The sequence below is a fragment of the Seriola dumerili genome, unplaced genomic scaffold (genome assembly GCF_002260705.1).
Source record: "Seriola dumerili isolate Sdu_G_001 unplaced genomic scaffold, Sdu_1.0 BDQW01000149.1, whole genome shotgun sequence".
Classification (NCBI taxonomy): Eukaryota; Metazoa; Chordata; class Actinopteri; order Carangiformes; family Carangidae; genus Seriola; species Seriola dumerili.
In genome coordinates, this window is record NW_019174404.1 from 16423825 (window position 1) to 16435239 (window position 11415).

An 11415-nucleotide genomic window follows, 5' to 3' on the forward strand; every position below is an offset into this window, starting at 1 on the left:
AGCACTGAAGTGAAAACTCCACTTTTATTTAATCTCTACATTTTGACTAGTTCATTCTCTTTGCCTCGCTCTCCGAACTCTTTAAGGTGTTTACATAATGAACATATTGAATTTGTTACTGGGCCCAAGTCTTATTTCCACTTCGCTCTGGGTAAATAAAAGGATAGACCCTATATTAAAACATATTTTTAAAATTATATGATAATTAAACCAATTAGGAGTTGTTTATGGGCCCGTGCTTGGGTTATGGCCACTTTGGGCATGCCATTGAACAATGTGGATCTTGTTTGGCTGACGTTTGAAGCGGTTTGGCTGTTTGGAGGGTCCTGTTAACTGAGACTTTTAAATAGCTGCTTTTTGAAGCTCTGTCGTGCGCTCTGCGCTCAGTCCAATCCGTGGGCTCCTGGAAACCCGAGGGAAACATTATCAAATTTAACACAAAAACACACATTCTGTTTTATATTTTGTCAACCATATCCCCCGTACCAACCCAGCCCCACTAAAAAGACACTGCGCCATTTTTCTACAAGAGCTCCACCTCCTGTATTCCAGCATCTTCACGCTTGTAATCAATTCCCTGGAAAGGTGCTGGTGTGTTTCATGTGAATCGATTATGTGAGTCACCTTTATATAGCCCTAATCACTGTTTTGCAAAGGCTACGTTGTGCATCAACCTGAAATTTGTCGAAATCTTCTTTTCATTTTATTTTTATGTTTACGTCACCTCAGTTTTCAAAAAGGTCCATCTAACTTTAAGAATTTCAATTACACCCACTGTTTTGCCGCTTGGAGTTGAGCAAAGACAGGCGAGAAACTCTGCATCAGTGCCTTTCCTCCGGTAAATTTCAGAGAAGGCTTTCACAAACCACTGGTAAAAATGTTTGTCTCAAGTTAATGGTCCTCTCCTCACACTTGAGACCAAACAGAACAAACAAAAAGCACTTATGTCAAATAGCATCCTTCATTACATAGGAAAGAGAATGTTTTATTAACTCTAAATAAGCCCCACACCTATCGTAAACACCTATATTACTGTAATGCTATCATTAAATGAGCGAGAGGAAGCCTTTCAGCCTGATAAACAGCAAACAGCTCTCCATTTGCCTCGACTAAAATGATTTAATGGCCAGATTGAATCAGTGAAATTAAGTTGTTGTTTCAGTCCCAATGTATAAGCAGCCGAGCCTGAGCCAATGGGAACTTACAGTAAATTTCTCTAACTCCAGGTAACTGTACAGTATGGAACCTGACGAAATAGTAATAGAAGTAAAAGCTTGTCGGACATGTCAAATATATAATGAATACTGAACATCAATAAATATTGTTATAATGAAATATAAAAAGACATATAAAGCATTTTACACACACACACACACACACACACACACACACACTCTCTGAATCAGTTCCGGCCTGGGAGATGTGGACATGCCTACCTCATTATCATAAAAGCAGGTGTTTAAAAAAAAAAAAAAAAAACCTCTCCAATCCAAAAAAAAGGGACTAAAATAAAAAATAGTTCAAGTATGATGTGTTCTATCAATTTAAAATAAGAAGCCATTTCCTTTTTTATCAACTGATTGAAGATTTTGTTTTATTTTTTTTTTTTTTTGCACTGCACTACACTACGTATTTATGTATTACATTTTTTACTTATCTGAATAAATGCCATCTCGTCACTTCCAGTGCCCTGTAGTGATATGTGACCTATACATATCATCCCTACACATCCATCCTCTGCCTTTAATATTGCTGTGTAGATAGACACATCATAGTAATATCACCCTGCTCAACAAGGCCTTGTTTAGTTTTTAATATCAAACATCTTGATTTGTGCCAATGAAGAAGCCACATGTCTTCATGTCTGGGAGGGCTCCCCGGCCTCCACTCATACTTCTGGTTAACCATTATCTTACATCAGGTCTGGCATGCTAGGCTGCAACCCAGATCAGGCCTGAAATAGGTGGTTGATGTGAAGAGTGTGTGTGTGTGTGTGTGTGTGTGTGTGTGTGTGTGTGTGTGTGTGTGTGTGTGTGTGGGGCACGAGCGGCACTAGGTCGGCTCGAGCAGCACCGCTAGTCCTGCTAGGTGTATTTTTAACTGTCAGCACTAAATGCCTCATTCAGCCCCTGCATACCCCCCACCCACCTCGTAACCTCAGCCAGAATACCTTCACTTCTGTGTATACAGCACCACAGGCAGGCTTGCCAGCTGTTTACACATGCGCACACACACACTCAGACACACACACACACACACACACACTCTTACACATACTTAAAAAACACAAATATGCAGCAGGCTTTCTCTGCTACACGCACAGACAAACACTCAAACACAGAACACATCTATATAAACTCAGCCTCCATGAAAACATATTCATATTTTTGCAAATATAATCTCACAAATAGACTCTTCCACTCACACTGTACACAAACACACACATCATGTGATTTGGCCCGGGCCTGTCCCGTCTGTTGGCGAGTTAGAGGAACGGAATGTGTAAGTAACGGTGCCCACACATCGAGCAGCCGCCCAACACTTGAGTTGGCATCGCACACAGCGGGGAAGTGAAGCAACTGAACAGAAGGAGAGGAATGCAGACAAATAACCTTTCTTTATTCAACAATAATGCTGCAATTAAACACACCTCTCACCTTCTCTCTCACTATCATCAGATCAAGGAGATGATGGGTGGCACTATGTGACGTGACACTAGTTAGCTGTGAGAGCCAGCCTGAGGGCAATCAATCATTTTGGTGAGACTGCTTTATGACTTTTAATGAATTTCTCCCACGCCACCACTGGCACTAGATATTGAATCATAGCTAGAGGAAGTTTTTGTCTCCGGGCTAAAATCTGAAGGCAGGTATCTGGCACTGATCTGAAGATGCGCTCTTTTGGCAAAAGACATGAGTTTTTTCTTGGGCGTGGATGAGATCTGAAATTGTCTCATAGTAGACAGACATTATTTTTCCACACCTACTGTGAGAGTTGTTTGAACAATGCATCACCTCATGGACACAGCCATCTCTCTGCTTTCCCTCTGTTAGCTCCTGAGTCTGTTCAGTGCTAATGAATGAACGAGGGGAGCTGTGGCTGAGCAGCTCTGTATTTTTAGGGCTGTATGCCTGTGGTCTATGTGGCCGGTCGCATTCAGAGGAGCCATGGGGGGATATTTTTGGTCACAGCCTGAGTTGAGTCCAGGCCCACACAGAATCGCTGACAGACGCAGGCGAGGAGGAAAGAGGGATGTTTTCCTATTGGGAGGAAACCAGGCCTGATTATGGAGGGGAGAGAGAAACCAAGAGAAAAGGCAGATGACTGCATTTAAACGTGTGTTTGTGTGGAACAGAGATGAAGATGAGAAGATGAGAATTTTTCTGATTTCCACACCCTTCCTCTTTGCAGTCCACATATCTGAAAGGCTTTTATTTTGACATTTGAGTCTAATGGAGAAAACAAAGACAGTTAACAGTGGCTAGTGACATAGGCAAGGTCAACGCAACTATACACTGCATACTCACATGCAAATTAAAACAAAATAATAATAATTACAGTAACTGCTTCCCAGTTTTATATTATTTTTTCCCTCCACAGTTGGTTTAGTCCATATTAATGATATTAAAGATAACCATGGTCTTATTTATACAGCTCTCCAGATGCTATTTCGGTTGGCTCACTGATTGGAGCGATTTGCATGCTCCATGTAATGTGGATACAGCTCTCAGGCTATGATTCCCCATATTAATATTTAATTGCCATCAAAGTGTGTTTTCAAAGTATAGGGTGACGCTCCGATCTCTCAGCCCAGTCACGATAGAGCTGATTCCGGAGCAGGGAGAAGAGCGTAGTGTGGTTCCAAAGAGACGAGTTTTCGGTCATCTTATCCCTCCCTCCTCACGCGCTGGCACCTGTAGCGCCTCTCCAGCAACAGTAAATCACGTGACCATTTCCTCGCGAAGAAATCCTAATCCTCGTGCCAGATCCGTCCGGGGCGCAAGCAGCTGCCTCGGCCCAAGACATGTTGAAACCCGAGGCGACGACATTAAGAATTAAAAACGTTAGAAAGTGGTCCCTATGCGCGCCTTGTTTTGTCATCAATGTTCCATTAGTGTCACTTTATTCTGCGCCTCCCCTCCTTCTCCCCTCTGTGTGTTTGAGTCAATATCGGGAAAGCCGGCCCGTTTCTGCCCAAATGGTTACAATATACCTTCTTCACGCCTAAAGAGCTGACAAAGGTTATTAGGCTGACCTGCACTCTGAACAGCAGACAGGGCCGAACAGATAAATCAGAGCTGCAACAGATATGTTATCTCAAGCCCTGGGAATTTGCACAGAGAAAGTGTGAGGGGGCAGGGGCATGTTAAAGTCCTTTAATTATTTTATGAAGTTGCAAGTAAAACCATCATAGAATAAGTCAAACACCCACTGAGACAGGTCTTTGAGTAGTTCTTTGCTCTGCAGTCACCCTTTAATGTCTTGGTGTCAGATGGGGTACCAGACTTCCTGGACAGTGGCCTTGGTGTTTAGAGGGCTGTCCTCCAGCAGGAAGTCTCATGGATATAATACCTATGTGCGGCTCCAGCCAGTGGCCAGTGTGGTGATGTTGATACAGTAGCAGACCTGACACACAGCTGTTGTTTATGATGTGGCAAGCCCAGGTGGACGGGCCATGGCCACAAGCCAACCTAACCCCGAATCCACAGATCTATAGTCCTGACCAGAGCTGTTTTTAAGTCTCAGGGGGAAGACAAGTCAGGTCTGTCCCAGGAAGTCCCAAGGAAAGTACAAACAAGTCCACGGCAAATCTTATCCAAAGCAAACTGCAAGTCACAACGCAGGTCTTAAAGCTCTTTTAGATAGTGTCACCAGTTGAGTTCAAGTCCTTCAAAAACCATCACTGACAGTGATGTCATAACCTTTACTCTTACAGCGATGGCTAGATGGGCTCAAAAACATGTGCTGATTACGGTGACTTCAAGTCTACATGTAAAACCAGAATGTTGCATGTGAATATTAAGATTTATAAATTGACATGAAAACCATCTGTCTCACTTACTCACGTACAACCTCACACTGTGCATGACAAAATTAGGAAACCCTTCAGTTTCCTATTAATTTTAAGAAAGGAGTTTATACTAAGAAGTTTCCTGGAACCATTATTATATATTTATTATATTCAAAATGGAGGAAAAGTGCAATAGGCACTGTCAGTAAAGGCCTGTTTATTTAACTTTCTAAGAAAAAGTCCAGTAATTATATAGTAGTTACATAAAAATAAAAGAGGCCAGTTTGATTGAGTTCATAAGAAGCTGTTAATGTCTAAAAATATTTTCTTGGAAAGAACTGTCAGGATTCTGGTTTTATAATTGGAAAAGTTGAGGCAGAGATCCACTGAGTGAGGGAGTAAAGTTTATTTAAATGTTGTAGCACATTTCTAGTGCGAGCATCACATGTCATTAATATAAACAAAGCAAATGACAGACAGTTTTCAGACACACAAACATGAAAGACAGGTCAGTCAAGCACGTCCTCACAGGCTGTTTAAAATACAGACTGCTGTACAATGTTTTTAGAAAGGCTCTGCCACAGTGTCAGAGCTACAGTGGGAAAAGCTTTGTCACCCTCTCTGTTTAATGTTGATTAATGGACTGGTACATACAGTGTCTTTTCTGTACACTGGGCATATTTTGGCAAATATGCTCATTCACTTACTTGCTGAGAGTTAGATGAGAGGATTGATACTGCTCTCATACATGTACTCTAAATACAAAGCTAGAGCCAGGAGACAATTAGCTTAGCTTAGCACAAAGACTGAAAGCAGGGTGGAAAAGCTAGCCTGGCTCTGCCCATAAACATTTTGTTTTTTGTAGAGATTACAAAAATGAGGTAAAATGTGTTAATTAGTGAGTTCTGGAGGTGCTGAAAGACTTTTTTTGCCTTTGGACAGAGCCAGGCTAGCTGTTTCCTTGCTTCCAGTCTTTATGCTAATTTAAGCTAACCGGCTGCTGGCTGTGACTTCATAGGGCACAGACATGGCAGTTGTATTGATCTTAACTCTCAGCAAGAAAGCAAATAAGGATAATTCCCAAAATGTCAAACTAGTCTCAAGAGTTCAGAATAAATGTTAATTTAAAATGAAATTTAAAAGCATACAATTCAATTTCAATTAGTGGTTAAACTGTACTGCTTATAACTTGTTGTTTGACAAGCTGACTCTTTGGCTGCTGATCAAAAGACCACACACAGACTGACCTGTAGGTACAATGACAATGTACAGTATTAGGTCACTTGCAGGTCTAAGTTTAGAAGCTTAGCCTACCAACCTTTTGGTCCTGTAGGTCGAAGTCATTTCTGACTGAATTATTTTAGAAATAATATATTCTCATAACCCCATCTTAACTTTTCATACTTGTTGTTCATGTTCGCTGTAATTAGAATATAATGCCAGGAAATTTCTGAAGATATTACCATATCCAAATAAACTCCTTTATAAACAGTTACTAAGAAACAAAGGAAGTCTTAAAATAAAGATGGTGATCTGTTGTTTAGGGACAACTAAAGGCACTGCTCTGTTGGAAGCTTTCAGTGTTGTATAATATGGAAATTACAACCTTTTATATGGTTTTTCTTTCATGATATTTGAGATGTATGAACCCGTGAGAGTCCGACATCCTTGTTAAAACCTGATGGCTACATGTACAGTGCATGAGTTGTACTGATATGCATCTACACACACAAACACAAAGGCAGTAACAGAACTCTCTGCTCCCTGGCCTTCGAGTCATCTAGCTACATCAATAAATACAGCAAAATAGCATTAGCAATAACTTCAACTATATGACCAGGCTCTAATATGATAGAATTAGTATCAGTGTTTTAAGGTTTGGCCATTTAGGTGAAATTCTAAGCCGGGCAGGGAGTAATTTGGACACAGGGAAAATTGATTTTGACCATCAGCACTTTCTCATTTTCAAACAGCGCCTGTGGCTAAATGGGTTAGCCTGTTAAGCACATTACACAGGTAGCTTCTCCTTTCCTCCCCAATGATTATGTGTCCGCCTTGAGCAATTGATATTTCTTGCAAATAAGAAAATTATCATATTCCATGACTGGAAAGAGAAATTAGGGCCATGCTGTTATGGAGTGGAGTCTCTGGACTGAGAGAGGGAGGCTGAGGTACATTTTTCTTTTCTTTTTTTGTTTTTAAGGGTGGGGTGTGCATATCAAATGTCCCCAGCTATATTGGAATTGGGGTGCTGTCAGGCCTCATCAATAAAAATATACAGTGATAGACTGTAAGTGGTGGAGGGGGGACAAGGAGGGATAAGAGACAGAAGGACGGGTTGAGGCAGAAAGAGCTGGGAATATATACAGTAGGGCGTGTCATAAGAAAGCTGTAATTTCACCACCAAACTGTGCATTGGTCCCATAAATCATAACTCTAGTAAAATTTCTCCTCTGAATTTTATTTTGCTGCTGCGTCTGACTAAAGTTAAGTAAGCATTTCATCCAAATCATGTGTGTTTTTTTTTATCATTTATTGATACATTGATCTTAAAATCCGCATAATCTTTTACTTTGTAGTGTCACCTCTAACCTGACCTGATCCTACCATCCCAAGAAAACAAAGAAGCCCAGTAATGATCAGTGGACAGTAATACATTCACTTAGGGCAGTCAAGCAGCAAAGAGGTTGCTAGCAATGAGGTGTGTGCCACGATGTGGGTTATTGAGCCAGTTCAGTGGGGCCTTTCCCTGCACCACTCCTGCCCTGTGGCCTGAGAGGCTGTCTGCAGACTGTAGCTGGAGCCCCTGGCGGTCTAAGTGGAACCACATGGGGGAACCTGATAGCAGCGCTTGGCCAGAGGAGAAGTTAACCTAGGCAGTGCGACAGGCAGCTCCAGGCCTGTAAGATGGATGGTCACTGCCGCTGAGTCTGACCCTCAACATCACACTGAAACAACACAATATCATCATATAATGTCCTCTTACTTGAATACTCATATGTATGTGCACTCAGAGGCATGCCTGGACACACACTTTCTCTCGCTTGCCCTCATGTACACACCTCATCCATCCTACACCATCTCAGGGGTTTCTGCGGCTGCAGTGCCCTCAGGAGTGGCCGACCGATAAGGAGCATTTACTGTAGGGCCAGTCGGCATGCGAACAACACCAAACACACTAATGGGAGGGAGACAAAGCCACAGGCCACAGACATCCAGTAAACAGCAGACCACAGTCCACGAGATGTATGCTCTCTCTTCCATTTGACCGTGCAGGTACACCGAGGCATCCGGCAGAGCTGTGACTTTCTCAAATCCTCTTTGTTACCACTTGCCGGCGCGACCTGGGTAACATGAGTAACTGTCTACAGTAGGCTTGTATACAGCGACAAAGGGCCGGCTACTGTGTGGTAACAGAGTCATTAGGTTGGTCGCTCTCTTACACCTGCACTGTAATGTATATTTAATTGGGAGGTCAGTTAATAGGAATAATCAGTCTCTCTCTGCCCCTCTCCCTCTATCTAATGTGCTCTGCAGCCATGTGCTTCCAGTTAAGTTGGCGCTCAGCCCTGAGCAGAGGTTAAGTGAAACTACCTGCTCCTCTGTGTCTGGCGATTATTTGCTTTGTCCGCGGCACTGCCAGATCATAAAACACTTGCATCCACTTTCCTTCTGCTCTCAAAGTCCCCAGGGTTCATTATTGTTACGCCTGGACGTGTGGCTGTACAAGGCCGCCTTTTTCATGTCACGCTGTGACAGCCCACTGAGGGTTTCACTAACGGCACGTACCGCAGGCCAATATTTCAGCAGCAAACTATTACGCACTTCAAACCTTTTCCTAAAAGATTTCACCCCCCCACCCATTCCCCACCCCCACCCCTTCATTTACGCAATATTGATGATCATCAGTCTGGAAGTGATACAGTAAATAATGAAAAATTAGGTTTCTGCAGGCAAATGGGATGAGACATGAAAGCAAACTGTAGTGCTGGCTCTGGTTTCCTGTCTGAATGGCTGTTAATTAATGGAGCAGACGAAGGCCATAATTCTTCACTGGCCCGAGACTGCCACAGTGCCAGGCAGTTCAGCGATCACAATCATCCACATGCTGCTGGCCTCATGCTTACATTGTTTTACTGCAGTGCATTTTTTTTCTATTTGAAAGAATTCATGTCTGTTAGTCTTTGGGGAAACCCAAGCCAGTCTCTCTCTCTCTCTTTCTTTTTTTACCCCACACACACTGCTGAAAGAGAGACACAGAGAGACACAGAGAGATAGGGAATCTGAAACAGTAGATCCAACAAAGATCAAGCCTTTTTCACCCCCTATCAGTTTGGAAAGCCAGTCCATTCTAAATGATTTCCAAAACCGCAGGTGATTCGTCTCTGTCTCTCCCCTTGACTTCGTTTGCAGGATTCAAAGATCAAAAGGACATCCCGCTTGTCTAAGATGAGCTCTAATCGCTTGAACTCCAGTGCAGTCATTAAATACAGTAGTATGGATGTCTCTGCCCCAGTGCCAGCTGAAAAAAACCTGCTCTAAATTTCTGCTCTCTTTAGCAGACGCCACTCATGAGGAAACGTTGGCGCCTCCCACAGACTGTGATTAAAGTAAATGAATGAAATAAGATACAAGGAAATTGAAATGATTAGTTTTTATAGTAACCACGACGACTGGCAAGGCCCCGCCGCTTCAGAACAAGAACGACTACCAACGACATTGATTATGTAATTCCAGCCCATGGATTTCTGTATGAAATATGGTTGGCTTTCAAACATGGTTGAATATCAGAGGTACAGTCAGAAATCCCCCAAACAATGTCTGGTTTCGATCACTGACAGACACTGACATGTTTGTCATGCAATAATGTAACTTCCACCAAATCTCCACTTTGACATCAGTGAGTGTTTTTGGTATGTGCACATGTTAAACCTGGAATAACAAATTTTTAGTCACTTGGGGCAGTGGAAACAATCTGTGAACACAACACTGATGTCTCATAACCTTCTAAGTTGATGCATTGTTAACAAACAGTTGCCTGTTTATACATCCATCAGTTACGGAGCAACATTAGGATTCCAATATTCGCTCTCCTTTCATCTCTGTTTTTCGTCTGCACTAATTCACATAACAGTCTTTTTAGCGAGCGAACAGCTGCCTGCTGTGGCCAAAAACATGACAGCGGTGAAGGTGAACCAAAACAGTAAACTTGCAGGATGAAAAACCAAACCAGTGAGCTGAAAGACGCGAAAAAGGTCTGGATAGTTGAGCGAAACTGAAGAGATAGGTGATAATTCTCGGTTCATCACAATGAGCAACCACTTTCACATGCATATAGTCACGTGACCCAGTGTTAGTATAAAAATATCGATTATATCTGCTTTAATATTTATTGTGTTACAGCTTCACCTTTGACCTCAAGTATAATTTTATATTTATATTATTTTAAAATTAAAAAAAATCTTATGTTTGAATGGACTTAGTTGAGTCATTTTGTTTGGTAGAATATTTAAAAAGCTAAATTCCTCCCTCACCATAATCAGTACTCAGTCATTCCCATGACTTATTCCCACAATATGATATATATATCTTTTTATAGACTGAATTCATGCATATTTTATTCATGTGTTTTTTGAGACTCAACTCAGTGAGCTTGTTTTGCACTGTCAGCTTCACTCCTCATGGCTGTATATCTTACTTATTTTTGTATTCTTACACCTCTTTCTCCCCCTCCGTGTCTGTAGGCGTGGGTGTAAAAAGGACCGCATTCCCAGTGGGGACAGTTAAGTCCCTCACAAGGGGAAGCAATCAGACCCAAACCTCCAAATGATGAGTGTCGTCTTCCTCCCTCTCCATCCGGCCGTAGCCTGTGAGTGGTGGTTGGTTTGTTCCATCCTCGCCACCACACTCTGGGATGGGGTTCCCCGCTGAGAACCCACACGCCTGTGCTGCAAGGGCCGGGATAATGAGATACTATGGGGACAACAAAGGCATCTGCCCCTGCTCTTAGTCACATTGCAAGTATGTATGTGAAATTCCCAACCTCAAATACAGTATGCAGAATCAGAGTTTGGACAGTGATGCTGCAGGGTGGCAAATTACAGACATCGTCATGGTGAAAAAGTGGTATAGTCTATTGAATATGCTTGCTAGTACACATGAAGTAGCAATTTAAAACATAACTGAAACTAAAAATACCTCACCTCTTTTTGTGGAGCCTTTTATAGGATAAACAGCACAGGATGTATTTTCAGTTGAATGCTGTGTGTCATTTTGAGTGGTATCAGAAAAGGAAATGAAACACAGTATGTAACATTTTAATGAATGAATGGGGCATTAATGGCCTCAGAGATATTCCAAAACCAGAAATGGAGAAGCCTCATAAACACTAACAGAGGGGAGAA